Source organism: Branchiostoma floridae, chromosome 6, assembly GCF_000003815.2.
Source record: "Branchiostoma floridae strain S238N-H82 chromosome 6, Bfl_VNyyK, whole genome shotgun sequence".
Taxonomy (NCBI): Eukaryota; Metazoa; Chordata; class Leptocardii; order Amphioxiformes; family Branchiostomatidae; genus Branchiostoma; species Branchiostoma floridae.
In genome coordinates, this window is record NC_049984.1 from 13025099 (window position 1) to 13051994 (window position 26896).

Sequence of the window (26896 nt, forward strand, 5' to 3'; positions counted from 1 at the left end):
AGGGTGAGCTGAAGTTCTGTACCAATGGCAATACCACAAAATGAGCTGTAGTTCTGTACCAAGGATGATGCAGCATGGTGAGCTGTACTTCAGTACTAATAACAGTATCACAGGGTGAGGTGTAATTCAATACCAAGGTCAGTACAACATGGTGAGCTGTACGTCAGTACCAATGATAGTACAGCAAGTTGAGCTGTAGTTCAGTACTAAGAACAGTATTACAGGGTGAGGTGTTATTCAATACCAAGGGCAGTACCACGGGGTGAGCTGTAGTACAACAGCACGGTCGGTTTCGATGTGGTTCAGTACCAAGGACAGTACCACAAGGTGATCTGATGTAGTTCAGTACCAAGGACAGCACCACAGGGTGAGCTATGGTTTTGTACCAAGGATAATACAGCAACTTGAGCTGTAGTTCAGTACTAAGAACAGTATTACAGGGTGAGGTGTTATTCAATACCAAGGGCAGTACCACGGGGTGAGCTGTAGTACAACAGCACGGTCAGTTTCGATGTGGTTCAGTACCAAGGACAGTACCACAAGGTGATCTGATGTAGTTCAGTACCAAGGACAGCACCACAGGGTGAGCTATGGTTTTGTACCAAGGATAATACAACATGGTGAGCTGTGGTTCAGTACTAGGAACAGTATCACAGGGTGAACTGTAATTCAGTACCGCGGGGTGAGCGGTAGTACAACAGCACGTACAGTTTCGATGTAGTACAGTAACAAGGATAGTACATCATGTTGCGCTGTAGTTCAGTACCAAGGACAGTTCAGTACCAAGGATAGTACAACATGGTGCGCTGTAGTTCAGTACCAAGGACAGTTCAGTACCAAGGATAGTACAACATGGTGCGCTGTAATTCAGTACCAAGGACAGTTCAGTACCAAGGATAGTACAACATGGTGCGCTGTAGTTCAGTACCAAGGACAGTTCAGTACCAAGGATAGTACCACATGGTGCGCTGTAGTTCAGTACCAAGGGCAGTTCAGTACCAAGCGGGGTGAGCTGTAGTTCAGTACCAAGGACAGCACCACAGAGTGAGCTATAGTTTTGTACCAAGGATAATACAACATGGTGAGCTGTAGTTCAGTACCAAGGAAAGTAACACAGGTATACTGTTGCCAAAATGCAGACAAAATATAACAAAAAGGTACATTTGGCGCCCCCTGGTGATACAAAACTAAAATATCAACTAGAACTGGTCTCTGATTACGTTTATCAGCACCGTCGGGCTCCTCAACATTGGGGTATACTATCCATCAACAACATCACCGGCTTTCCTATAAATGAGGTTCATGGCGTAGGGTGTTATCAGCGCGTGGCTTATCTGCTTAACGAATGATCTGTATGGTTACATTGTATACACTGCATTTTTATATCTACGTATGCAATATCAGATACATAATATGCCGTTGTCACATGAATACCATATAAGAGAGTAATTTGTAGTGTTATGTACGTTTGCATCTCTTACCACCTTGAATCCTAACCATTTTCTAGCTTTTCCATCATACGAGGAAGATACATCTTTGAGATGTTTTTTCTCTCAGATTTAGGGCTTGTCTCCAGTGTTTTCTGTCCACACGACGCCATACGCTACCATATATCTGTAATGAGGATCCCCTGACAGTTAGCTCACATCACGTGGTTACGTGATGTATTTCGTGTGCGTCTCATCTCCCTAAAAGGATTGATCCGATAACGTCGACGTTACTAATTCAGTATCCTCTCACTATCAACAAAAATGTGTCCTCTAATGTTTCTTCCATCAAAAACGAAACATTTCATTAATTTCTTTGAAATATCGAGAGGAATCATTCAGATTCTCAGCCAGGGAAGCAGCATCCAAGTACTGTCTGTCCAACACGGAGAAAACGGGTGCTCCTGTGGCCTAATGGAGAAGGCGTCGGTCTCCTACGCCGGTATCCATGTTGTGGGCACCTGTACGGTGTGAACCGAAGATTGCGGGTTCAAGTCCCGCCAGGAGTACATTAATATTTTTGTCAATTTATCTTTTTGAAGCACCTGAGTTTTTCACGGGCTCGGTATCTTTGAGTGTGCCTGTTGACAGAGAACCTAAACGCCATCCGTTTTCTTTTTTCTTCCGCTAACAAAAAAATTCCAGCGGCCATTACACGTCTGTTACTTCGCCATTCCAAGCACGCAGAGATGCAGGGGCGGTGCGTCATCGGATTTCCTATTCACCATCGATCCCATCTGCGCGCTGGGACGTCTGATGTAATTAATATTCATAACGCTGGGATGGGGAAACGGTTTCTAAAGGCATTGCTGTCGTAAAAAGTAATAATTGTAATGTATTTCGTAACGTTTTAGCTGGCAATTCCAATTACAGATTGTACAGCGTAATTTTGATAACATTCTGATATGAAATCAATCTGAAATAAATGACACCAAAAAAGATTTGCTAAAATCGAACTAAAAGCCTTAAAATTTGGTAGTAGCATTTGCAATTGTTTCGTCCAAAGCACAAATGAATTGGTTGATCTGACAACAATGTAAGACTCCGTCAGGACGGCCGTTATGTTGTCATATTGAATGATTACCCGTGATAGGTAGAGCGTGATCAATAGATAGAGGTCACTGCAGCTGAGATTGTTCTCGGCTCGGCTGCCCGTTTGTATACACGCATCCCTGATTCACATAAACATGTGGATGTGACGTGTCACGTTCAGCATAGATATAGGCATCTGAACTAGCTTGTAGCTTAGTTTGTAGATTTGCTCTAGTGGTTGACTGAGTCATTCCCACATAATTATGGCTTGAAATATTCCCATTAGTTCGACCACAGCCAATGTATTCGTCGACGTCAGCAATCCCATATTAATAAATGTTTATGTGGCCCGTAAATTCTAATCAGTAATCCTACATAATAAACTGGTATCGTAATCTATGTTTGCCAGGTTCCAACAGGAAATGAACTATCGATCTCGTATTGGTATAGAGAAATACAAATCTGTTGGCGACGTTTCTAGGAGCACGTCTCCACTGCAAAAGCAGCCGATTTACTTCTCATGGTTTCTTAATGAAAAAATGTACATATCAGTATACGTATATGTGTAAGTACTGATACCATCATAGCAGACTACATATGTCTAATTATGTACATGAGCTGGATTTATTATAGCATTAAGCTGGGAAGTATCAAATGGAAGTCGCGGCTATATGTATCCAGTCCTATTTGTTGTAGTGCGCACTCATGAGATCCCCCTTAATGGGCCTCTAGTCTCCAGGTACGATATCAGAGGGCTATTTGAAGTGAAAGACGACATATCCCTACAGGGCACGATAAAGAGTTAACTCAGGAGAGGTTTAGACAGCTTGTCTGACACAAGCTGGTTTGGGCTGGATACGACAAGTGCGATTTGGAAATTTTCTAGTATTCTCGCAAGGTTAAAAAAAGGGAATGAAATGAATGGATGTACACCTGATTATCATAAACAGTGGGCGTTCTGCGCATGCGTACAAGTTCTGAAACCAAGGACAAATCGGGGTCACGAGCCCCACTCCTCCTGGTGACGTCATCACCTGCCATTCAATCTCCCTACTGCGGATTCTGATTGGAATGGCGGACGCAGCCTTCTGATTTCGGCTGCAACCCTCTGGAAAAAATCATCACTCTCCTTCTACTCCACCATTCCCTCCATCAACGACATTCCCCTCTCAACCGTGCAAGATATGGTTGTGTTAAAGGGATAACCGAGGAGGGATCTTCGAACTGCCAAACCCTCCCATTGCAGCTAGCAGGACCGGCGCTGGCCATAGGACCGTGTCATCTTCGTATCAGTTCACAAGGCGCAAGGGACTGAGCCTCTTGTTTTCCTCAAAAGAGAAGGGACTCGCACCAGCTTATCCAAGGTGGGCTCATGTACTGCTTATATATCTTACAATCTTTATTCAGATATTCGTGCACAAATGTTAGCAAATAGATGATACAATGTATTCTTTATTGGCAACGAACTCGACACGGTAATGTTATCCATGCGATGTTATTTACTACAATGGGTGTGTAGCTAACTCACCCACACTTTACTTCTCTATCTGCTTTTTCTTTTCATTCCCGCTCACAATTTCCCAACATAACTGATGGAATGGGATATTTTCAGACAGTATTCCTATCACGTCACCAAAATCAATTACCCCACCTCCACCTGAATCAGTGGCCCCTTCTCCCGGCCCGCCCTTGAGAGTCGAGTCTCTCGGTGTAAAATGAAAGCACACTCCCCTTTTTATTACTTCAGTAGAAGAAGCTGCACTGCGACCACTGAGTGACTAAAGGTTTCAAAGATAGCTCAGCGTTATAGATAAGGAGCTAATTACTTTCATTTCCTGTGTGATTTCTGTTCCTTTAAAATTATACATTTACATTTTACATCATATTCCGATTATGAAATCAAGGGTCCCACACATGCAATGTTGGTTGCTGTACAGTCGCTCAGTACAGTGCAAGCGGGCCCCAGTTCGACAACATGGAGTAGAAAATTGGACATGCGTACAATATCAGGAGGCTGAGATTGAGCAGGTTTTTCGTATGCGCCCACGACGTACGTCCGCAGTGATCGCTAACCTTTCGATTTTTCTAGCGGGCGTTTTCACAGACGTCACATGCATGATCGCCAGCGGCGCTTCAATAACACACCGTAATGCCAGCGCGCTGACGGCCTGGGCCGAGGGAGAAATGTTGTTGTTTCTGGTAACCTGGCCTGTACTAGCAAAATCCAGCCGATCCTAACCCTTTTTTGTTGGTCGACCGCTGGCAAGAGATATTTAAGTTTCTAGCTGACACCTGAGTGATGAAAACGTTGGAGACACAATTGTCAACATGTTCTTCTTATTTCTGCTGCTATGGAAATATTGCCTGTATATTGTATAGTATAATTGAGAGAACACCAATGTCGTGGTGAATTTCAGTCTTTTGCTAGATAGTATGCGTTGGCTCACTGTGGACGAGATCGAAAAAAAGGGTCCCTACCTACTGAACGCAATTTTTCAGGACGGTCATTGCAAACACAGCATCGATTTTCATAGGCCCCATCATGTGATGCTTTCCAACCTCCCAACTCATTCCTAAACCGATTTTGAGCTTGAATCTTGGACTTTTATTAAGGCTTTGAGTCCGTAGGTAAGATTGCGGCGTGTGCATCACTGCCCGACCGTGGGGAACCTCCCCTTTCCCTGGGTGAACAGGTCACAATATGGAGCCCCTGATAAGATAGGAATGAATTATGTATGGCGCAGAAGGGCTAAGTTGCACGCATGCTTATTCTAACCATTACAAACTCAATCTTGTGCCCCGTAAGGCTGTCTGTTGCAGTTTCTTTCAGATTTGTTTGGTATGATGTCATTTAGCTCCTTGTGGGGCTAAACTTCCAAGACTCAACAACAAAATGAAATATTTCATGCATATACAAATTCAGTATTCAATATATTCAGTTGCAAGACTACTATAAGATGCATGGACCTATCTGAGCTGTATACGGTATCATAGGGCGGTGTCATAGGGACCCTATTACCACCGAATAATCCACCGGGTGATCGAAATCAGCGAAGGTAAATTCTGTAAATAATATTATTCATCAATATTACTTCATACTAGACCATATCTCACTATACGCATGGTACAACCCTCGGGTAAAAAGTGGTCAGTAATGCCCGATGGGTATTTGGAAATGACGCCTTCTCATTGGTCGACGTCGACACTACATGATAAGCAATATCAGTGACCTTTTTCATCGTATGATTAACTACATCTTAAGTAGTTCAGTATGGTACAAGTGAGATGAGAGATCCTGAAAGCAGTCCGATATATTTTTATGTTTCATTCATAGAGGAAATTTCATACCCTCTTTGATATTCCTGACATGTTGATTGCCGCGTATGCAGAATGTTTATAAGCTCCTGCAGGAACATCTTGTTGGAATTGCGTCACCAAATCTTGTTTTTGTCCTCGACATAAATGATTGGCGTTCGGTATTGACATCCAGTGAGTTGTACATTTGATACAGACTTTGCAAAAAAACGTTTTTCATGGTATCAACAATTTATGGAGATTCACTCGACACAAACTTGATGAGAAGACCAACTGCTGGTCCAACCTAGCTGCGGTGATTATTCATTCATGATGAATCAGTTTTAAGGCGAATTCGACCTTCACCAAGGGCGGAGTTGGACAATTTAGGCCTAAAGGCCCGTGCAGGTTTAAGATGTAGGCCCATAACATCCCTTAGGCTCGCGCAGTTTTGAAATGTAAAACCGTAACAACCTGTACCCGTGCAGTATTATATTTATAATCTAGGTTTATATCAACACATATAGGCCCGTGCGATTCTAAACTTTAGGCCAATAAAAACTACAGGCCTGTGCAGTTTTAACACTAAGACCCATTGCAAAGCATAGGCCGGTGCAGTTTTATAGTTTCGGCCCCAAACAACGCATTGCCCAATGCACACTGAACACTATCCCAGAGAGGCCAAAGGTTAATGTCAGTAATTTAGCACGACAAACGGTGTAACATATTTTCTCTCATAGAAACATGTTGGAGAAATGCACAACAGATATCCTTCTGGATAATCCGTGTACAAAACATTTTGGATGTTTGAATACAATCAATATAGAACGTCACAAATGTACTACTGCTGTATTTTTTAGCAGTCAGAAACCGACATTTATATTAGAACCACAGGGCGTATTTCCTGCTTATATACCCACGTTTCCTCCGCATCGGACAGTCATTATATTGCAATCCATACATAGTATGGATGCAATATACTGTTTTTCCTTTGTTTCTCCTGTCAAATCTTCAAATGGGATTAATTTTTTCATTTTTTGGCCAAATGAGCTGAAATTTGGCAGGGTGGTAGAAAGAGCAAATACCCCCAGGCGTTTTTTTCACTTTCTTGATAGAGGCCTTAGAATTTATGATATTTAGGGTTTTTGGTCATTTTTAGACAAAATATGTATATTTTGGGCCCCTGTGCCCTGGTATTACAAGCTAATGACCTGAAATTTGGTACAGAGGTGCATTAGACATATGAGCACAGAAAACCATCAACACTTTCTTCATAGATCACTTCAAAAATTAGTTATTTTAGGGTTTTTGGCCATTTTTGACTAAAAATGTATATTGTTGGCTCCTATGCCCTTGTATTAAAACCAAATGACCTGAAATTTGGTACATAAGTGCGTTTGACATATGACCACAGAACCCCATCAAAGCTATGTTCATTGTTTACTCCAAAAATGAGTTATTTTAGGGTTTTTGGCCATTTTTGACTAAAAATGTATATTTTTTGCTCCTATGCCCTTGTATAGAAACCAAATGACCTGAAATTTGGTACAGAGGTGCATTGAACATATGCCCACAGGACCCCATTGACACTTTCTTCATAGATCACTTAAAAAAATAGTTATTTTGGGATTTTCAGTCATTTTTGACTAAAAATGTATATTTTGGGCTTCTATGCCCTTGTATGTAAACCAAATGACCTGAAATTTGGTACAAAGGTAAATTGGACATATGACAACAGGACCCCATCAACACTTTCTTCATAGAACACTTATAAAATGAGTTATTTTGGGATTTTTAGCCATTTTTAACTAAAAAATGTATATTTTTGGCTCCTATGCCCTTATATTGAAACCAAATGACCTAAAATTCGGCATGAAGGTGTGTAGGACAAGTGCCCACAGTACTTCATTTTCCCTTTGAGCAAACATTACTTCAAATTGTTGAATTTTGGGTTTTTTTTTTCAAGGATGAAGATGGATTGCAATATGCTGTATTTGCTCCTAAGCAAATGTCGGCCTTTCTAGTTTCCTTTTCTATTACCAGTAGTGCGCCATCTAACAAATGATATCAAATATAGATGTAGGAGGATGTCAGACGCGTGGTCGACATGTTTCCTGGTTATGGTAATACAAAGAAGTAAAGAAAAATTGAATTCATCTCCTTAAGCGCACAGATTCCTCATTAGAAGTAATCATTATGCATATTCCCGGTCCTCCTCGCCACCTGCGGTCCTTTACCATAATCCCGGCGGCCCCGCAGAAAGGGGGATCACGGGTAAAGAGGCCCACTGGGTTGGAGGTAACTCACGTTGGGCCAATATCCTTGTCTACAGTCGGAAAATCCCCTTCAGGTTTGCGATAATTTACAGTCAGCAATAACATAACGGAGATAGATAATGCATAATATATGAAATATCTAGTTAACATAAAGATCCTGTGCCCTACAAAACTGTCACAGACGAGGAACAAAACATCTTGGTGACGAAGCCAGTGTAGTGTTCAGTGTTGTAAAACCGCCTTCATATCACCATGTCTATGTCTACACGAAAAATCAGCTGCTCTTTGGTGAAAATATATCAATTTCAATCATACAACACATTCATTACTTTCGAGATAGGCAATTTACATGAAACTTACTTCCCCTTTTGGTCCAATTTACTGTTACAATTTTTATCCCTTCGGGACCAAATGGCGTCTGCTTGTCAAAACAAGCTTATGTTGTTCTTGATTGGCTGACTGTGACTGGGATGTTTTTCTGCAGTCAGGATGTCACTGGCGACATCTCCGTCTGATCAAGACTCATTTAGCTCTGTGCAAAATCAAGCTGGATTACGGCAACCCATATTGGCAAAAACATCAGGCGTTCTGTAATGGCAAATAAGTATGGCCTCCTCTTCCTTAAAAATGCCTTTTTATTCATTCTTGGCAGGTACCATTTGGTCAACACCCCCAACCCCACCCCCACCTATATTGCAAAAGATTACATAACGTAGTTCTACCGTATTTTGTGAACTACCAAATGTCTTCCGTTACGGGTATTATACAAAATCTGTAAAAAAAAACTAACATCCTCATTCAGTTCATCTGCAAGCCATGCAGCAAAAGGGAGTGACGCATCCGGCAAACTAAGCTTGAGTATTATGCTTGTAAGAGTCATAGGAGTTAAAAGATATGGATTGGGCTGGATTTTGCCATCGATAATTTCAGTACATGTCGTACATGATGAACAAAGGGGCACTGATGAAAAAGCGGGGATCGAGCAGAATGGATTAACTTCACCCTTTGACCTACAGGACCCAGAGGTCGACATTTTCACCCCGCAACAGCTTGCATCGGTGCGAGGGCAGAATGAACATGATAAACAACACGGAATCTTTTGTATCGCCCTCTTAAAGGGTACAAAAAAGGTATATCTATTCCGACTGGAAGGGGAAAAGTAGTGAGGAAATTGTATTTCCCTTTTCCTCTGATTTCTAAACTTGACGCTTATTTTTACATAATCGCTGTGGATAATTTATCACAAAATAGCCAAAAGGTTAAAAGTGAATTGCAGGTGGTTTGATATTAATGCCAAATGCCATAATTCACCAGTAGCCAAGAGCAAGTGCGGATGTTCGGGAGACATGTCAGGTACTATTCTCTATAGACATGTCAGATGTTACTCATCTTAAATGGCGTAGCACCTAATCATCATTGGTAATGATTCTTCTATATCAGCTAGATGAGTTTCACCAACAAAAAGGCTAACGGTTAGTATCTATTCTTAGCGACCATTTTTAGAAAGATTTCAATCGGACCATTTTGTTTCAATTTAAAGGAACATTCTTATAAAGAAAGGTCATTTGAAGAAACTATTTGGATATTACACTAGGAATGTTACCTTGACGTTGACTCGTGCCTGGACAAATGCTTTGCTCAATCTGTTGTTTATTCCGTGATAACCATGTTAGATGAGCCGGCCATACCTTCTAACTCCGTCTACACACCAAAGGGGGGGAGAGATATTGACCCTACATTCAGCAAATTCCGGAGCTAACCTACGAGTCGTCTTATAAGTGTCTCATTAAGTCGCACACAATGTAACAATGATGGCCACATACGTCTCAATAGCCTCCATAGATGTAACTAATGACCGGCAGCGACCATTAGTGTTGGTCTCAGTCCAGTTGGGCTTATAAAGGCGGCTACACTTTGTGTCTGGAATACTGAGCAGAAGATACGGTGCTGCGATTGGTTGGGTGAAAGGCCATCAACCCAACTCAAACATCTTAGACTTAGCATACCGACTGTTACATTGACTGTGTGAGCTGTAGATAATAGGTGTGATTTACGCCTCCGTGTATTTTACTACACATTAAACACAACAAGAGGTCAAGCAGAAAATAGTTCTTCTAAAGACTGTGCGATGTTTTGACCAGCGTTGAGCTATGATTTTAATGACACCACCCACTGCATTAGTGGATAGAATCTTATCGTTGGTACGGAATTTAGGAATCCTTTTCATAGATGATTTAGCTCAAGATGTAGATAAAATGTACAATAATCAGGAAGCTAAGACAAATGATTTGATATCATTGGCGGCTAGAACAAAGCCTTCGTTATCTAGAAACACACCCCACAGCATGCAAATGTTGTCGCGATTGGGCGGATAGCGGCTTAGAGAGCCATCCCTTCCAGACAGCATTGTCTGTAACAAGACAGCATAAATGATTTTACAGGACAAATGCAAGACTGTACGTCCCAATAATGCTCTCAGTTTGCGATCGTAGAACGTGTGTGACCAGTCCCTACGCAGTCGCATTTTCAGAACCAAGGGCGTCTCCCATCGTGCATATTGATGGCTGGACCTGCCGTGCGGTGTGTTCTAAATTGGATCCATACCGGGATGAATGGTTGTTCTGGAACAAATCCTTGACAAACATGGTTTGTCATCCTTGGCCGACCTGATTCTTTCTCAGAAAACTATCGCTTCTTTCTCAGAAAACTATCGCTTCTTTCTCAGAAAGCTATGGCTTCTTCATAGTTTTCAGGACGATCCACTTTTTCGTTGGAAATGGGTATCTTGCCACAGACCGACAAATTCAGTTGACATTTTGTTTTAAACGTTATTTTAGTTAAATCACCCCACAAAAGCGCGATTTGGGGGAAATTTGGGGCATTCTTCCCAGCTATTTGGGGGGGGGGGCAATAAAGCTCATCATTTTGACAAAAATCTTGGCATAAGATTGCCACAATTCCCAATACTAAAAAAAACACCAAAAACGCACATAGCAGACACGAACGCAAGGGGGTACTCGTCGGACGACCAATTCAGCTGCAGTACCACCTAAACGTCCACGATGAACGGGCTTGTCAGCAAGTTATACAGAAAAGGTTATACAGAGCTGTACCGATAGCGAAAACAAATCTGCAGCCCATAGCCTTTCATTGCGTCTCATTTTCCCAGACTACCTCGCCAGTCAAATCTTATTTCGAACTGTAACATTCACCCTGTCTATCACTTGGATGGCTAATGGAATTACTACCAGTATGCACCCTTTCTCATCAGTCATAGAAACAAACAAGACAAACTGAAACAAATTGAATACTCAACCAGGTAGTGACCAGAGACAGATATACTAGCCATACATATTTGTTACGATTGTTGAATCACGGACAAATCGACCCATGTAAATGCTTCTCTTATCAACCATGTACATGATCATCGAGATGGCACGGAACTGAAGAAAACGTTGCAGCAGAAATTCCTGAGTACCTTTACCCGTCACGACGGGTGCTTTATCTGCGGTACCTGCTGATCTCACCAACTTAGGTTTGCCCTGAAGCAGAGACTAGATGATAACAACTTTCAGTTGCAAACTCCTGCCTGATGGGTAATTGTGAGGAGCACACAAATAGGATATTATCAAATATATCCATATTGTTACATACATTGTTGGGAGTTGACGTCTTCTCTGGAAGTAGTGGCTAAAGTCCCAAGTTTAGTGATTTTTAGTAGAATTCAGTTTTTTTTAGGTTTACTAAGATGGTGGAAGCTCGGGGAGATTGTGGTAACTGTTCCAAGAAGCATGTTTTCTTAGACAGGGAACACAGCATGTTCGGGGTTTTGTGACGTCTTTTATTGTTCTAGAACATCTATATCTATTCCAGTCCGTTGCCAGGGTGTTCGGACCAACACAACACCCGTAGACATCTTTTATGATAGAGAAATATTACAGTAGTCCTTGCTCTTCACTTTGTTGTCGGAAAAATCTTGAATGATGTAGTGCAGCGGAGTGCTAGTTAGGACGGGCTTCAAACGGGAAGGCCATGAAAGTAAGTACACAGCTTTATTCATATCATGCCGCACTCTCCAAGTGGACAAGGGCATCCGGTGTCAAGCCAATTTTTTCTCCTTAAAAATATTTTCCCCGGGTTTCCAGGAAGGCAGGATATGGGAGGGGGGGGTGATAAAAGCGTTGCGCTGTGGAGACTAACCCCAGCCCTAATCCTAGCCCCAATCTAAACTTTAACCCCACGCACCCGCGCTATCCCACGGAGCAGAAATTTGGCGGCTCACAAATATGGCGCCACGCCTGATGAGGTAAATGAGCACAGCGATCCATCCTTGTTACCTGGGAAAAGACGCCGAGTACTGTGGACGTGCTCAGCGTGCTGAGCTCGGTGATAAAGAACTGGGGCTTGGTATGGCCACAGTGAGTTCATATTGTGGATCACATTCTCTAAAGAAACAAGAAAACAAGATGGGGGAAAAGATGCTTAGATCTTCAAAATAGAAACCATAAACGCTGTAACAAGAATTGAAGCGACATGGTATTATAGTAAAGAAGTATTTTATTCCTGTATTTAAGAGGTACCTAGGTCCAGAAAGTGACACTGGTAGTATTTCTACAAATTCACTCAAGCCTACTTTACAACATGCATTTCCGGTATTTTTTTTACTATCTGAGTATCTCTGAAGGGGGGCGAAATTTGATTTTTGTTTTGTTTTGAAATCAAGGGTAACGTTAAATCAATGCGCGCGCTGGTGGGGTCTAAAGGTGGGTTTACACCTGCGTATATTTTCATGCCGCATGAGTTCCGTTTTGACATTTGTCGACATTTTGACTGATTTCTTCAATACGCGGCCGCACGCACAAGTCGCACCTCAAACGCATCTGAATCGTTTTTAGAAAGTTTCACGAACGCAGGCAAACGAAAATATACGCCCAGTACACCCGATAGTTTTGGACATGCACAAAACTATCGTTCGTACGCAGTATGGTGGCCAAAACGTTATGGATGCGCAATACAGTGGTCCCACGTCGGTCGATTGCGCTATGAAGACGCTACATGTTTGCGCTTTACACGCAGTAATACACGGAAATCGCGGTAATGCGAGTACATAGCGTTCTTACAGCGCAGACACAACGCACCATGAGCGACCGTATAACGAATGCACACATAGATCACGATTTAGTACCGTGCGTTCTGCGATCGCTTTGCGCATACTACGCGTACTGATAGCGTGATCGACGCACACTCCAGATTTGGAATAAATACGAAGGTGCATCTGACTCCAGACAAAAAAATCATCTCAAGATGTATATAACTTTATTGCACAACAATTGTACGAGGTACAAAGTATGGTATCTACATAACTACAGTGCTTATAGCACTGTAGTTATGTAGATGCCATACTTTGTACCTCTTAACTTTAGTTAAGGCTTATCTAACTAATACAGGAGTTGTATTATGGGATAAGTTTCTTACAATCATTGGAGGCTTTTACAATCATTTGTGGAATTTCTAATGTCTAAACCTTCTTTGATATATTTTCCTATATCTGCCATGCAGGGATTGTCACATGTCATTATGTATTTGAATTTGCACTTCAGGTCCATTTGGATAAATCCTTGTGTACAAAATGACAGCCTTCTGTATAAAGAATTGCGTATATCGGAATATTTGGGACATACAACCATAAAGTGATATTCGTCTTCTATTAGCTCTGGACAGAATGGACAAACCCTCTGGTCGATAGGGATTTTTTGGAATCTTCCGGTTTATGATGTCAGATCCAGGCCAGGACTGACGAATTTGTACCGGGGGCATGGAGAGATGGTCACAACTTGCAGGACACCATGAATGCAGGACACTGGTCCCAACAGAGGACGGGAAGATGTAGAGGAACCTGCTCAAGCACTGGGTCAATTTGTGTGACACACGTGCCATTTTGTGTAACAGATATTTGACTTAATTTGCTGATAATGGCACTTTTTTGTGTGTGTAGAACCACATGATATAAAGGTGCAATATAGAGCCATTATAGTGGACGAAGTCATGGTGCCCCAACGACCCACACAGAGGTCAAGGGATAGGTGAGGTGAGGTGAGATAGAGCCATATTACAACTTTGAAAGAGGGCGTAAGGTTTCATAATTGTTTAATTTACGTGTTTGATAAAGATCTTGAATACGTTTTGTGGTGTGTATGAGTGTGATTTTTATAGTAGTTGAAATACTAAGATGATAGGGGAAATCATTAAGGACAAAGTGAAAACAAACACAATCTTAACAGTGCACATAATTTCTTAAGGTAAATGATGGCCCACATTTCAGTGTCACTGCTTTACTGCTTCGCAAATGAATAGAAAAAACCTCTTCACTGTTTACTTGTCAATGTTCTACTTGCACTGCCTGTAAACAAAGGCATACGTAGTACAAAGTGTTCCTCTAACAAAAATACTCTATTGGCAATGCTCGCAAACAAAAGTATATGTAACACAAACTGTTCCTCTGACACACCTGAAATGCGTTTGGAATGCAGTTAGCACCAGGTGCGTCAGGCGTGCGGTCGGTAGACGTTGTGTGCGTCCGGAAAACGCCCAACATACGTACCCCATACGAATCTATTCGCAGTACGGAAAATTTTGTTGCGCATTTCAGTTGCAATCATACGCATCTCATGCGAAATGAAAACGCTGAAGTCGTAATTCAAACGCCAGATGGGCTCGACGTACAATTTAATTTATTCCAAAAAAATTCCAAATGTTGGGCGTTCGGCCGCGTATTGACAAAATTTCATGCGGAACTCACGCGCACTTGAAAATATACGCAGGTGAAAGATGGCCACCCTCTGTTCCCTCCCCGTGGGCCGTTACAAAGCCGCTGTGCTGTGTATCGATGCACCGATTATCCTTCACGGAGTAAGTGAAGCTTTTAGCAGACTGATGCCGTGTAACGTATAGCATTACAAGTGAGGGAACGTTAATGCTGGCGGGCGCATCGCTGACTTGACCGAGAAACTTGTGCATGGCGAAGATACGCATTCCCCATGCGTATTTCTTTAGAAATAAAACTGTACTTGACATGTACGCACTAGGCACGCATTTGAGATAACGGTGCATCCGTTGTTTCCTGGGGGTACGACTACATTCTATACTTCTTGGAACTATTCAAATGAGTTCTTTTGCTGTTACCTCTGGGAAGGAAGTTCGCCTCTGATGGGAGTACTGTTTCTGCCTGCGTTTGTGTGTTCGCAGCTATAACTCCATATTATTTTGATGGATTTGTTGGAATATTGGCATGTTAGCAGTTATTGAGGTCCAGATAAAACATGGCAATTTTTACTGGTACTTGGTCATGGAAAACAGGTTTAAACGAAATTAATATTTCTGTTAAAGAAGGCATCAAACACCCTAGCCACACCGGAAACGATATAACTACTTTGCGGACTCTTGTTTTTTCTTCATTTTTTAAAACTCGCCGTATCTAAATCTGTTAAAACGAGAAAGGACATGGCATTTCTTATCTCAATTTTAAAGTACGGTCTTTTCCTCTTAGAGTATATCGCGGGCTAAACTTCGTCGCTAACAGTTAAGTAATATCTAAACCCTTAGTCCAGAGTTTTCAGGCCAAGTGCATTTATTTGGCAAATCCGCCCCCGGTAATCATCAATTATTCTTGCTTATCTGAACGTGACATCCCTATCGTGAGTAAAGTTGAGCATAATATCGACGTAATGTCCAGCTTTACGAGAAGTATCAAGTAGACGTCAATCTGAATTGTTACACAAGCAAAGAGTTCTAACAGTTCATCAAAAGGCTACACAAATTGTAATGTCACACTAGATCAGACTGATATTCACGGCCAAAACCGTTATTTTCATGCAACATTTCTCGGCTTAAAAGACAAACCTCAAGGTGATATCATTATATCGATTTTCTGTAATGACGACTGAGACTTGGCAGGCATGACTTGCGAGATACAATTGTCCTTCGAATGATTACATTGGCCCCGATTTCATCCCATTAATACACACACGGGCCACTGGAACTATATGGATGGACGTCAGACGTTTTCAGTACATGGACTTCGATTTCATTCAAAATACTGATAGGAGTTCAGTGAAGCAGATACAGAAGTTGCTATTGCCATTACTTGTACACGTACTGCCAGAGTGGTAGGAAATGAGTGGAAAGATTACCGCAAAGGTGAGACATGTCGACATGGCAAGAAGTAGAGTAGAGAGGTGGCAGAACTAGAAGTTAATCAAACATGACAGTTCAGGTCACGGGGTCAATAGAAGCGGTCATTAATTCCACAGGAGGCGTTGTTTTTGGTCTGTCTGTGTTTAGCAGTTTTACATTGTCCATATCCTAGTCACTTCACTGTGGAGAGATAGGGCGTCATCAATGGACACAAGGATATTTATTTGCATAATTGATAAACTACAATTAAACAAGACATACGAGAAACTCTGGGTCGTAAGATCCGTAAGACTATATTTTATTTTTTCCATGTCTGATTTTTGATTCGGTTTCGTTTCATGATCCGTTTAGCTGCTTTAATAGATGAATACAGAGCAACGAAGCCCATGCCTTTGTCAATATTTTATTTAAAAAATTGTTGGGAAGGAAATATGTGTCCGACCACCCAACTCTAGTCCCGCAGCCTTCCGACTCTTCCCAATTGATATCAAAAACCGCCATTAGATACGCCGTATGGGTCCGTCTGAAGCAGTTTTCATAACAGACGTGTATAATAGACCTCGTGCGTCATACGGGTAATAATGTTGATAAGGCAGCCACGAGTCTGCGTCCTGTACACAGGGCGAAAATACAGTACCATATGCTCACCAAATATCAGTACCATATGTTCACCAACTGTCAGTTCCATTTGTCCAGAAACAAACAAACAAACACACCAAATGATTACAATATAGTAATCAGTTACTGTAATCTGTTGGGGTGTCTTTTGTTTGTCTGGGTGGGATTCCACAGTGATGCGAATAAATCGGAATATTGCAGAGTGCCAGCATGTAAGGCTGAAGTGGAGTAATAGAATACTTGGAAAATGGAAGTATGGTTTGGCTCCTTTAGCACAGACCCTGGACATCAACCTCTATTGAAGTCTCAACATATTTTCCCAAGCGTGGGCTGAAACCACATCATGGTTGTCTGCCGATGTCTTTTTGTCACGTAAGTGGGATTGCCGAAGCTTATGGCCCTTTTGCTAAGGTGTTTTGAAGCCCGCACTTTTCCTGATCAAGTGCCATTTACGATCGTCCGAATGGTACGCGACATTTTATGCATGCGCCTGAATTGTATTCATCAGCAATAGCTGTTCCATGCCACACACTCAGGTTTAACCGCAATGAAACGCCAAATAGCAATTACTCAAGCATGATTTTGGAAACGGTCAAGCATAACCGCATGAAACATCGCAGGAGTTAATTTGTACCAAATTCAACTTAGGAATCTACTTGTTGTTATTCAAAATCCATCAGGTATGAACCACAAGTGTCCTTTAAAAGATGACGGTAGATTTGTTTGTTTTGTTTATGCCTTTAGTAGATAGTTTCGTAGATATGTTATTAGTAAACATAATCAATTCCGGGAATGACCACAAGATGTCTTATGCATAGCGGATTGACATGTTTTGCTTGTATATGCCAAAATACCATAGTTAAGAAGGAATTTAAGTTTTGGGAGTATACAGGTCAAATAACTGACCACTATAATGCAAATTAAATATAAAGCTTATTCCTCACCATTCTTCACCAACCTTTACGAGTGCTTTGAAATGTGCTTAAAAATCGGATTCTGTGCAATCCACGCATTGGGGAGAGGGGGATTTTCTATTAGGAACTTGTAAAGAGCGATCCTTTGTAATGCATAGAAACGTTTTGTTTGATCACCCCTGTCCTTCTACCATTTCAAGATGAGACCTCGCTTTGTGAGAATACATTTCCTTACAATTAGCACGTATGAAAGCACCTCCGCGGAAATTGGGGACCTTCATGTATTTATAGAGATGGAATGATATATTCCCCATTCTACTTCAGCGGAAATGCCTCACATTGATCAACCCGTAAGATGTTATCTTAAAAGGAAGATAATGGTCTTTAAGGAAGGATGTGGGCGAAGTTTGAAAAAAATCGTACTGGGAAATTAGATCTCTTCCTGTCTTACAGGGTTGGTTGGCACAGTCTAGAACTTTTACAACCTAGTGGGAACTGTTGTTATGTCTTTCACCTCACACTACAGCTAACGATGGAAGTCTAACATGCTAATACGACAAGATGTCTGATGATTTTGTCCTGATAAAATGACAAATGCATGATTTTGTAATGATGCCCCCTGTCAATGATAATAACGCGTAGGTGGACGCTTCAAATCACAGGAGAACAGTTAGCTTGATAACTGCTATTGACAGCGAGAACTGCGGCTTATTTGCTTTAAACCCTGCAACATCAAAGATGTTCCATCCCTGTTAGAGCTAATCTTCTTAAACAATTTTCTCTTTGAGGCTTTAACGCAATATTTGTACGGTCCGAAATGGGTTTCTTTGTGCGCAAACGTTTGCGCGTATGTGTAATTAACTATATATAATACACGTGTTAGGGCACGCAATGTTAATGGGCGAGGCATGCACGGCACGAAAAACGGAATTTAAGCATGCTTAAATGATGCTTAACGTTGACGTATTTTCCTTCTTTACGGATCTATACATCTCTTATACGAGTACGTAAAGATTGGCGTTACGTAGTCTTTACGTAGGTGCTGATAGGTCCGTATTTTCCGGTTTTTTAAGTTGCCTTTCGGCAGCTTAAAGTTGTTGTAAATAATTACTAAAACTCATTTAAATTGCATTTAAATATTACGTTTATAAAACTTTAAGCATCGTTACGGCTTATTTACGTGTGCGTAAAGATGATCATTAGGTGGCTTATAGGTGCGGATAGGTCCGTATTTTCCGTTTTTTTAAGTTGCCTTTCAGCAGCTTAAAGATGTTGTAAATGTTTATCAAAACTCATTTAAATTGCAATTAAATATTAAGTTTCATAAAACTTTAAACATCGTTACGGCTCATTTACGTGTGCGTAAAGATGATCATTAGGTGCTTATAGATCCGTATTTTCCGGTTTTTTAAGTTGCCTTTCAGTAGCTTAAATATTTCGTAAATGATTATTAAAACGCCCTTAATACATGTTTAAAGTTCACGTTTATTTCTTCTGAAGCCTTTATACTTGTCATATACGTGTGCATTAAGATGTTTATAATTTGTGTATTGGTGCCCTTTTAGCAGCTTAAAGTTGTCATAAACGCTTATTAAAACACCCTTAAGGCATGTTTAAAGTTCACGTTTATTTCCTCGTAAGTCTTTTTACGTCTCATATACGTGTGCATTAAGATGTTTATAAGATGTGTATTGTTGCCTTTTAGCAGCTTAAAGTTGTCATAAACACTTATAAAAACACCCTTAATACATGTTTAAAGTTCCCTTTTATCTTCTCTGAAGCCTCTTTACGTCTCATATACATGCGCATTAAGAGGATTTTAATGTGTCTATATTTGTCCTTTTAGCAGCTAAAAGTTGTCATAAATAGGTACAAAAACACCCTTAAGACATGTTTAAAGTTCCCTTTCTACGTCTCATATACGTGTGCATTAAGGTGATTATAAGGTGTGGATAAGTGTCATTTTAGCGGGATAAAGTTAATCATAAGCACGTTTTAAAGCAAGAAAATACAATGGATGAAACTTTGAAATTTTATTGAATTACGAGAAAACATTACATGGAAAAGTAAAAAAAAAACCTACAGCCTACTAGGTATTTGTGGCCTATCATTCTGATGTAGTCGGCAGTTGAAGCAATCACAACGGCTGTGCAATTCCGTGCAGCATCTAAGTCCACAGTCCCATTTCCAGTGTCGGGCGAAGCGTCACGGCGTAAGTTAAAAAGAGCACACAGTTCCATCTGGCCACCACAGGAATAAGAATCCGGTAAGATCTAGAGTAGTGGCCGATATGACTCGTGTTGTTGGATGGTCTTGGACTCTTGGATTATTTGGACGCGAAACATGTTCAGCTTGCAGTCTCGGCTCCGGATGGTACAATGGTCGTGATTTCCCAATCTGTGTCGATTTCCAACAACATCAACTTGTACAGAATGATAGCCACCTACTATCTTTGCGTCAAATTCCGTCACCGGGGGTCCTAGGCGGAAACAGCAGTGTCACGGCCACAACTTGCGGGTTAGAACAGGTCCAAACTTTCTTCAATACTACTTTTCAAATGAGAGCCTGGAAAATAACCGCTCCTTGTGGTATGGTAAATTTGAACCCCCCACTCTTTTCTGCCATTGGATACATCCTATCACATGACACAGCCGCTGTGTATGTATAGTATGCCGGCCACAGACGGAGGCGCGCCCCATGCGGTATGCGCGTACGAATTAACGCTGAATAAATTTACATCTAGCCTGCCCACGCATATCACAATAACCAAAACAAACACAAGCAACACGGGAAGACACTGCCTGTGTGTCCAGACTGTTCTTTCTTGACGCTTGCTTGTAGATAAAGAAATCATTCGTACATTTACTTGTAGTAAGAAAAGCTCGCCGTTTGATAGTAAGAAAAATATCATGATTAAACACCACTCACCACACAAAAGTATAAGCTAAACCAAGGAGCTTTTAACGGGGAAGGTCTCCCCGTGTTCGCTTAAACTGCGCAGATTCAAAGATTAAACATGTCGTATGTTCAACAGAAATACGCAACATTTCATGTACGTTTTGGCAACATATAAGCTAAAAGGGGGAGGTCTCCCCATGTTCGCTGAAACTGCGCGGATTCAAAGATTAAACATGTCGTATGTTCAACAGAAATACGCAACATTTCATGTACGTTTTGGCAACATATAAGCTAAACGGGGGAGGTCTCCCCTAGTTCGCTTAAACTGCGTGGATTCAAAGATTAAACATGTCGTATGTTCAACAGAAATACCCAACATTTCATATACGTCTTGACAACATATAAGTTAAACGGGGGAGGTCTCCCCTAGTTCGCTTAAACTGCGCAGATTCAAAGATTAAACATGTCGTATGTTCAACAGAAATACGCAACATTTCATGTACAGTTTTGGCAACATATAAGCTAAACGGGAGAGGTCTCCCATAGTTCGCTTAAACTACGCGGATTCAAAGATGTCGTATGTTCAACAGAAATACGCAACATTTCATGTACGTTTTGGCAACATATAAGCTAAACGGGGGAGGTCTCCCCTAGTTCGCTTAAACTGCGTGGATTCAAAGATTAAACATGTCGTATGTTCAACAGAAATACGCAAAATTTTATATACGTTTTGGCAACATATAAGCTAAACGGAGGAGGTCTCCCCGTGTTCGCTTAAACTGTGCGGATTCAAAGATTAAAAAATGTCGTATGTTCAACAGAAATACCCAACATTTCATATACGTCTTGACAACATATAAGTTAAAAGGGGTAGGTCTCCCCTAGTTCGATTAAACTGCGCGGATTTAAAGATTAAACATGTCGTATGTTCAACAGAAATACGCAACATTTCATGTACGTTTTGGCAACATATAAGCTAAACGGGGGAGGTCTCCCCTAGTTCGCTTAAACTGCGCGGATTCAAAGATTAAACATGTCGTATGTTCAACAGAAATACGCAACATTTCATAAACGTTTTGGCAACATATAAGTTAAAGGGGGGAGGTCTCCCCTAGTTCGCTTAAACTGCGCGGATTCAAAGATTAAACATGTTGTATGTTTAACAGAAATAAGCAACATTTCATGTACAGTTTTGGCAACATATAAGCTAAACGGGGGAGGTTTCCCTTGTTTGCTTAAACTGCGCGGATTCAAAGATTAAACATGTTGTATGTTTAACAGAAATACGCAACATTTCATATACCTTTTGGCAACATATAAGCTAAACCGGGGAAGCCCCCCCCCCCCCCCCCTTCTTTGCGTAAACGGCGGTTTGAAATAGATTACAGATGCCGTATATTCAACAGAAAAACGCAGCATTTCATGTAACGTAAGGGAGCGCATATAAGCTAAACGTAAGAGGTATTCCCTGTTCGAATAAAAAATTGCGCACAGAAAGATCGAATACGTCATATGCTTTCGGAACAAACAACATAGAAGAATATTGTATTTGACTTTTCTGAGGTATTAACATAACATTTTGTCCCGGAAAACGCAATTGTCAGTTTTGACAGTAAATCTTGCCACTGTTTTAAAACAGATGACGCAATGCTTTATCAAACGCCAGACAAAGGCTTATTATATTTGACATAGCCGAGGTAAGTTTGGTAAACAGATCTAGAGAAACGGTATTTGTCAGTTTTATATTTAAAAACTTGAAATATTACCACAGTGGTAAAACAGTAAAACGGATGATTTTTTATAACTTTTGAGACATTTAAGTTGTCTTTTCGGCATACTAAAATACATGTAAAATTCACGTAAAGAAACACGACAGATTAAGTTACATTTACAAACGCTGAAATCTTACGTAAAGGCCAGATGTATGTTTCCGATGCCTTTAATAGATCTTAAAATCTTCTGAAATATTTCTCCGCCTTTAAGGTTTTTATACGTATCTCTGAAACTTTGCTTAAATAGTTGTTTTCGTGCTGTGATGTAACTAGTTTTATTTTTTTCATCTTTGGCGATTTTTTGCCATCGTTGGGAAAGACTGTGTACATAGTAAATAACATAAAGTGTGTGACGGCTGCCTACATCCAGGTTTGACGGCTTATTTTGTAATCATGACCGTAAGTTAACCAAAATCTTTATTGACAGAACAATAAAATGATGTACATGGGAGATACGAACGGTAGACAGGTCCATAATGATTCATTTGTTTACCTAAGAAGATTATGTTTTAGGCAGCGTTTGTATGCATGTACTTGGGTATGTATGAATGTATGTATGTATGTGTGTGTTTATGTACGCATATATGTGGCTATCAAAGCTGCATATCTCAAGAATCTATATCTGTCTGTCTGTCTGTGTTTTCGCATATTTGTATTCAATATAACGCAAGAGCCTCCGAGTGGATTGTGATGATATTTCGAATTTCATTTGTGGGTAGTTGTCAAAAAGACAAAGTTGGCAAGCCTCTGGACGTGCTTAGTATGGCAAAGGAGGTTAAAAATCATTGATTTTTAACCTCCTTGGTAGGGCCTTACGTTTTGTATGCGTTATTTGAATGTAGGCTTTGATTATCAACGTTTTTTTCTACTTTCTGGGGGACCAGAATCTTAAAGATTAGATTTCGGCATCGTACTTTTATGCAACCTTTTTGCAGTGTATTTTGACATTTAATGCTATGGCTACCAACGACTATGTGGTTTAATTAATCTATCCACCATTTTCTCATTCGTACTGAACAGTAGTGCCACATGTGCTCAATCATGTGAGTACCCCCCTCCCCCTTTACATCCACTTAATCTCCATATGCAAATAGCTACTGATCATTTTCGTCATGAAAATATTAGCGGATCAAGTATCATCAAAAGCTCCACCCGCGTGTTATGTAAGGCGTTTTCGACATTCAAATATTCAAGCTTTCAGCTGAATTATTATTTTTTCGCAATTTCCCCTTTGACTGGTGAAGAACGTCAATCAAATTGAGGAAAAAATGGGGAAATTTCCCGACAGATTTGTTGATTGATTTCAGTAGTTGCCTGAGCGCAGAGCTACTGTGATATTAACGTGTCAGTTCCCTGGGGAATACGCTTATTCGAGATTGCTCTATCGTGTGCTGATCATTTAGAATGTGAGAGCACGAATGAATCTTAACGTTTTCTGTCCTTTGTACATAGATGGGTTTGGGGCCTGTTTTTGTAAACTGACCGTTGTGTGCGCATGTCCATGTATGTTGGTCAGGACGTACGTAGGCTGACTGCAGATCACAGGGGCTATTTACCGAGCGATTAATTATTCATGACAAAATCTGTTATTCTGTGCGCCACGGACAGAAAGGTTCCATCATGGCGACGGGTGCTACCTGACGGTTACGTTTCTCTCCGAAAAGGTAAGGAGGATCGGTCGTTTTTTGTCAATTTAGGCGTCAATGTCGCGAAGAACGTCCACGTTTTTTATAAAGCTCACATTTTGCGGATAGATAGCTGAAATGATGCCACCGGCATCTGCAATTTCTTATGACGGGCGACTTGGAGGCAAAACGCACCTGCAGGAAAACCATGTTAAGCTGTGGTGTGCATGCGTTGCCTTGGTAAACCGGTCACATATACCTTAAATTTGCCTCAGAATTTGGCGTATCAGTTGCGAGCCGGGATTTGAGACGAACATGTATTGATCCCGCGCCCTTTGCTGGCGGACGTGATTGCGAAAATCCTGGTTTTAAAAATGGTGGCCGCAAGGTCGTGGTTGGGAACGACTCGCGCTTATTGAAATCAATCTCTCGTGCTCCATCTGCCGTCTCCATGACAACGGCTCATCTATCTTCGGTCAACTTGTCGTCTGACAGAATGGAAAAGTGTACCAATACTGTTAGATGGATTAGTTTAACTGCTTCTTTCAGAGAGACGTAAATCTAATGACATCATCTGCAGCAACATGAGCGTCTTCTGCCCAGAGTGAATGTGTTCTATCAGATGTGGCCTCCGTTTTTTTTTATTCTATTTTTTTTTCTTCCTCTTATTTTTTGTGGCCTTAGTCTAACGTTAAGCTACGGTATATGCTCATAGAGCGAGTGAACATAATCCCAAATCCCCAAGCAGATCCTACGGTAGCATAAGGTATTATCAAATGCTGGCAGAGGAGTGAAGCCAGTCTAGGAGTGTGTTTCGCTACACTCCTAGGCTTCACTCGTCTCCCAGCTTTTGATACTATCTTATGCTACCGCAGGATCTGCTTGGAGATTACATAATCCCCTCAGAAACAACCGTCTGACCCAAAATACCCAAGGCAGTTTGGAGAGAATTTAACAACAGGAAATGGCGCACCGTCATGTATGAAGGTTTTTCCTCCGGGCCTTCAAATCCCCATGGCTACTGAGTACTAGCGTTTTTTTGTTACCGAACATAAGTAGCGGCCCTGGAAAGAACAAAGGACAGTCATTCAGTCCAGCATTTTAATTTGATGACCAATATCAACTACCTGTATCCGACGCAAATGAATACAAAATGAACCGCCATGATGATCATTCTCCAAACCCTTATAGCCTTTTTTTGTTGCTATAACATTTTGCCCTTGTGGTTTGTCTTTCTGATCTTTTAACGATTCCTCATCCTTTCTCTATTTTAACTCTACTATAAATTCTAGTCAGTTTTATCCATCGTTCATGTAGGGCGTGAAGTCCACAGTCTCTTTTCCAGACCTATTCCCACCACAGCTATCAAACACGTCCTCCCATTACCCTCACGGTAACACCGATAGAAGGTTTTCTCTCAAAGGGGATATGATCCAAGGACAAAGACTTTCTAGTTGACCTTTCCTTTCTAGTCGTATCCTGAGTCAACAGCCGCTTGCTATCCATCAATACACAGAGGCGTACAGATCTATTATCCTCGCCACTTCTACCTGCCGTGAAACGTTACCATACGCTCTCGTCAGGTGCTTTCGTTTGAAGCACCCAGAGGTGGGAGGCATGTTGCATACATCACTTTCATTAATTCATCCTTTTATACAATATAGTCACATTTGTGTAACACATGCGTTTCTCTTTGGCAACTGTATGTGTTTAACAAATGTTTGAATTGCCGTCTTTTTCTATGGATCTGTTTGCCTTTAAAACTAAGTAAAGACAAATCGCAGGATCTGGTATTTATAGAAAAGAGTGGGGTGGATTGAGTCGTGACTTACGCTGGTTATGCACATGAAGGGTTACTTAGACGATATAGCGCTTATAAATATGTAATCAGTGATCACAGTCATAAATCATTTTAGAATGCTAAGTCGAGGTCCACAATTTGAGCATACCAAACGCCTGGCAATGGAAAACTGTAACATCTCTTTGTTTATTTATGTTTGTATTTAAGTGGTGGCGCGAATTTTCATAGGGTTATGTCACTTATGAAAATATGGTGTTTTCGGTTATCCGACCGACTCTTGCCTTTTTGGTGTGTCCACAGCCGGAAAGGTACACATAAAATGTTCGACATCTCAGTGTTGAAAACGTTGTAGAATCGTCTTTACCTTTATTTCTCTATGTCTATTTGTTCCGATCACTTGTTACTGGCACATGCACACTGTTAGCAATCCCTAATATAGGGGCTTAGTAGTACAAAAAGAAGAAAATATATTCTCCTCATTTGTGATGCATTAGAAAAATTGAAACTTAGGTCCACTTCAAGCTGACACCCTCTCATATTGACTGCCGAAATCTGAAAAAAGAGAGAGAGAGAGAGAATCCCCATCTACCGTCCCTATTTTTGTCATAAACAATATCGAAGCACAGCATTAATTTCCTCTGCTTGACACCAGCACGGATGCGACGGGTCGCCCACGGTGTCTGATATACCGGCTTATCTCCTGTGGACAGTTCATAAATAATTCATCGCAGTCCCACCGCAAGATTGCCAGCGCGCCGGAGTCAACGGCATCGCGCTCACACCTCTTGTGGACCTCCTGGGAAAATGTTTTGTTTTTGGTTACCCGACAGATCCTAGCAAAAACTTGCCCACTCTAGACTTTTGTTGGTTCGACCGCTGGCAAGGAACATCTGTCTGACATCTGACGATCTGACATCTGAATGATGACAACGTTGTAGAATCGTTTTCCAACATAACAGTAGTACTTAGTAGTACTAAGTACTTGT

The 26896-nt window shown here is 41.1% G+C and overlaps 1 protein-coding gene and 1 non-coding gene across 4 annotated transcripts in view; both read left to right on the top strand.

Annotated features, from left to right (window-relative positions):
- The first annotated feature begins 1887 nt into the window (after positions 1 to 1887).
- On the top strand, positions 1888 to 1996 carry Trnar-ccu. The gene is made up of 2 exons: positions 1888 to 1924; positions 1961 to 1996. It is a non-coding gene; the product is annotated as a tRNA-Arg (tRNA).
- Positions 1997 to 3531: 1535 nt separating this feature from the next.
- LOC118417681 (synaptotagmin-1-like) overlaps positions 3532 to 26896 on the top strand; it is a 35284-nt gene continuing 11919 nt past the window's right edge. The window contains exon 1 of one of the 3 annotated variants that reach the window (XM_035823335.1): positions 3532 to 3883. The gene's annotated coding sequence lies outside the window, so the exon portion shown is untranslated. Of the gene's footprint in view, positions 3884 to 11985; positions 12128 to 24041; positions 24149 to 26896 lie in introns of those variants that run through there. The other 2 variants (XM_035823333.1, XM_035823332.1) reach the window with 2 other exon arrangements.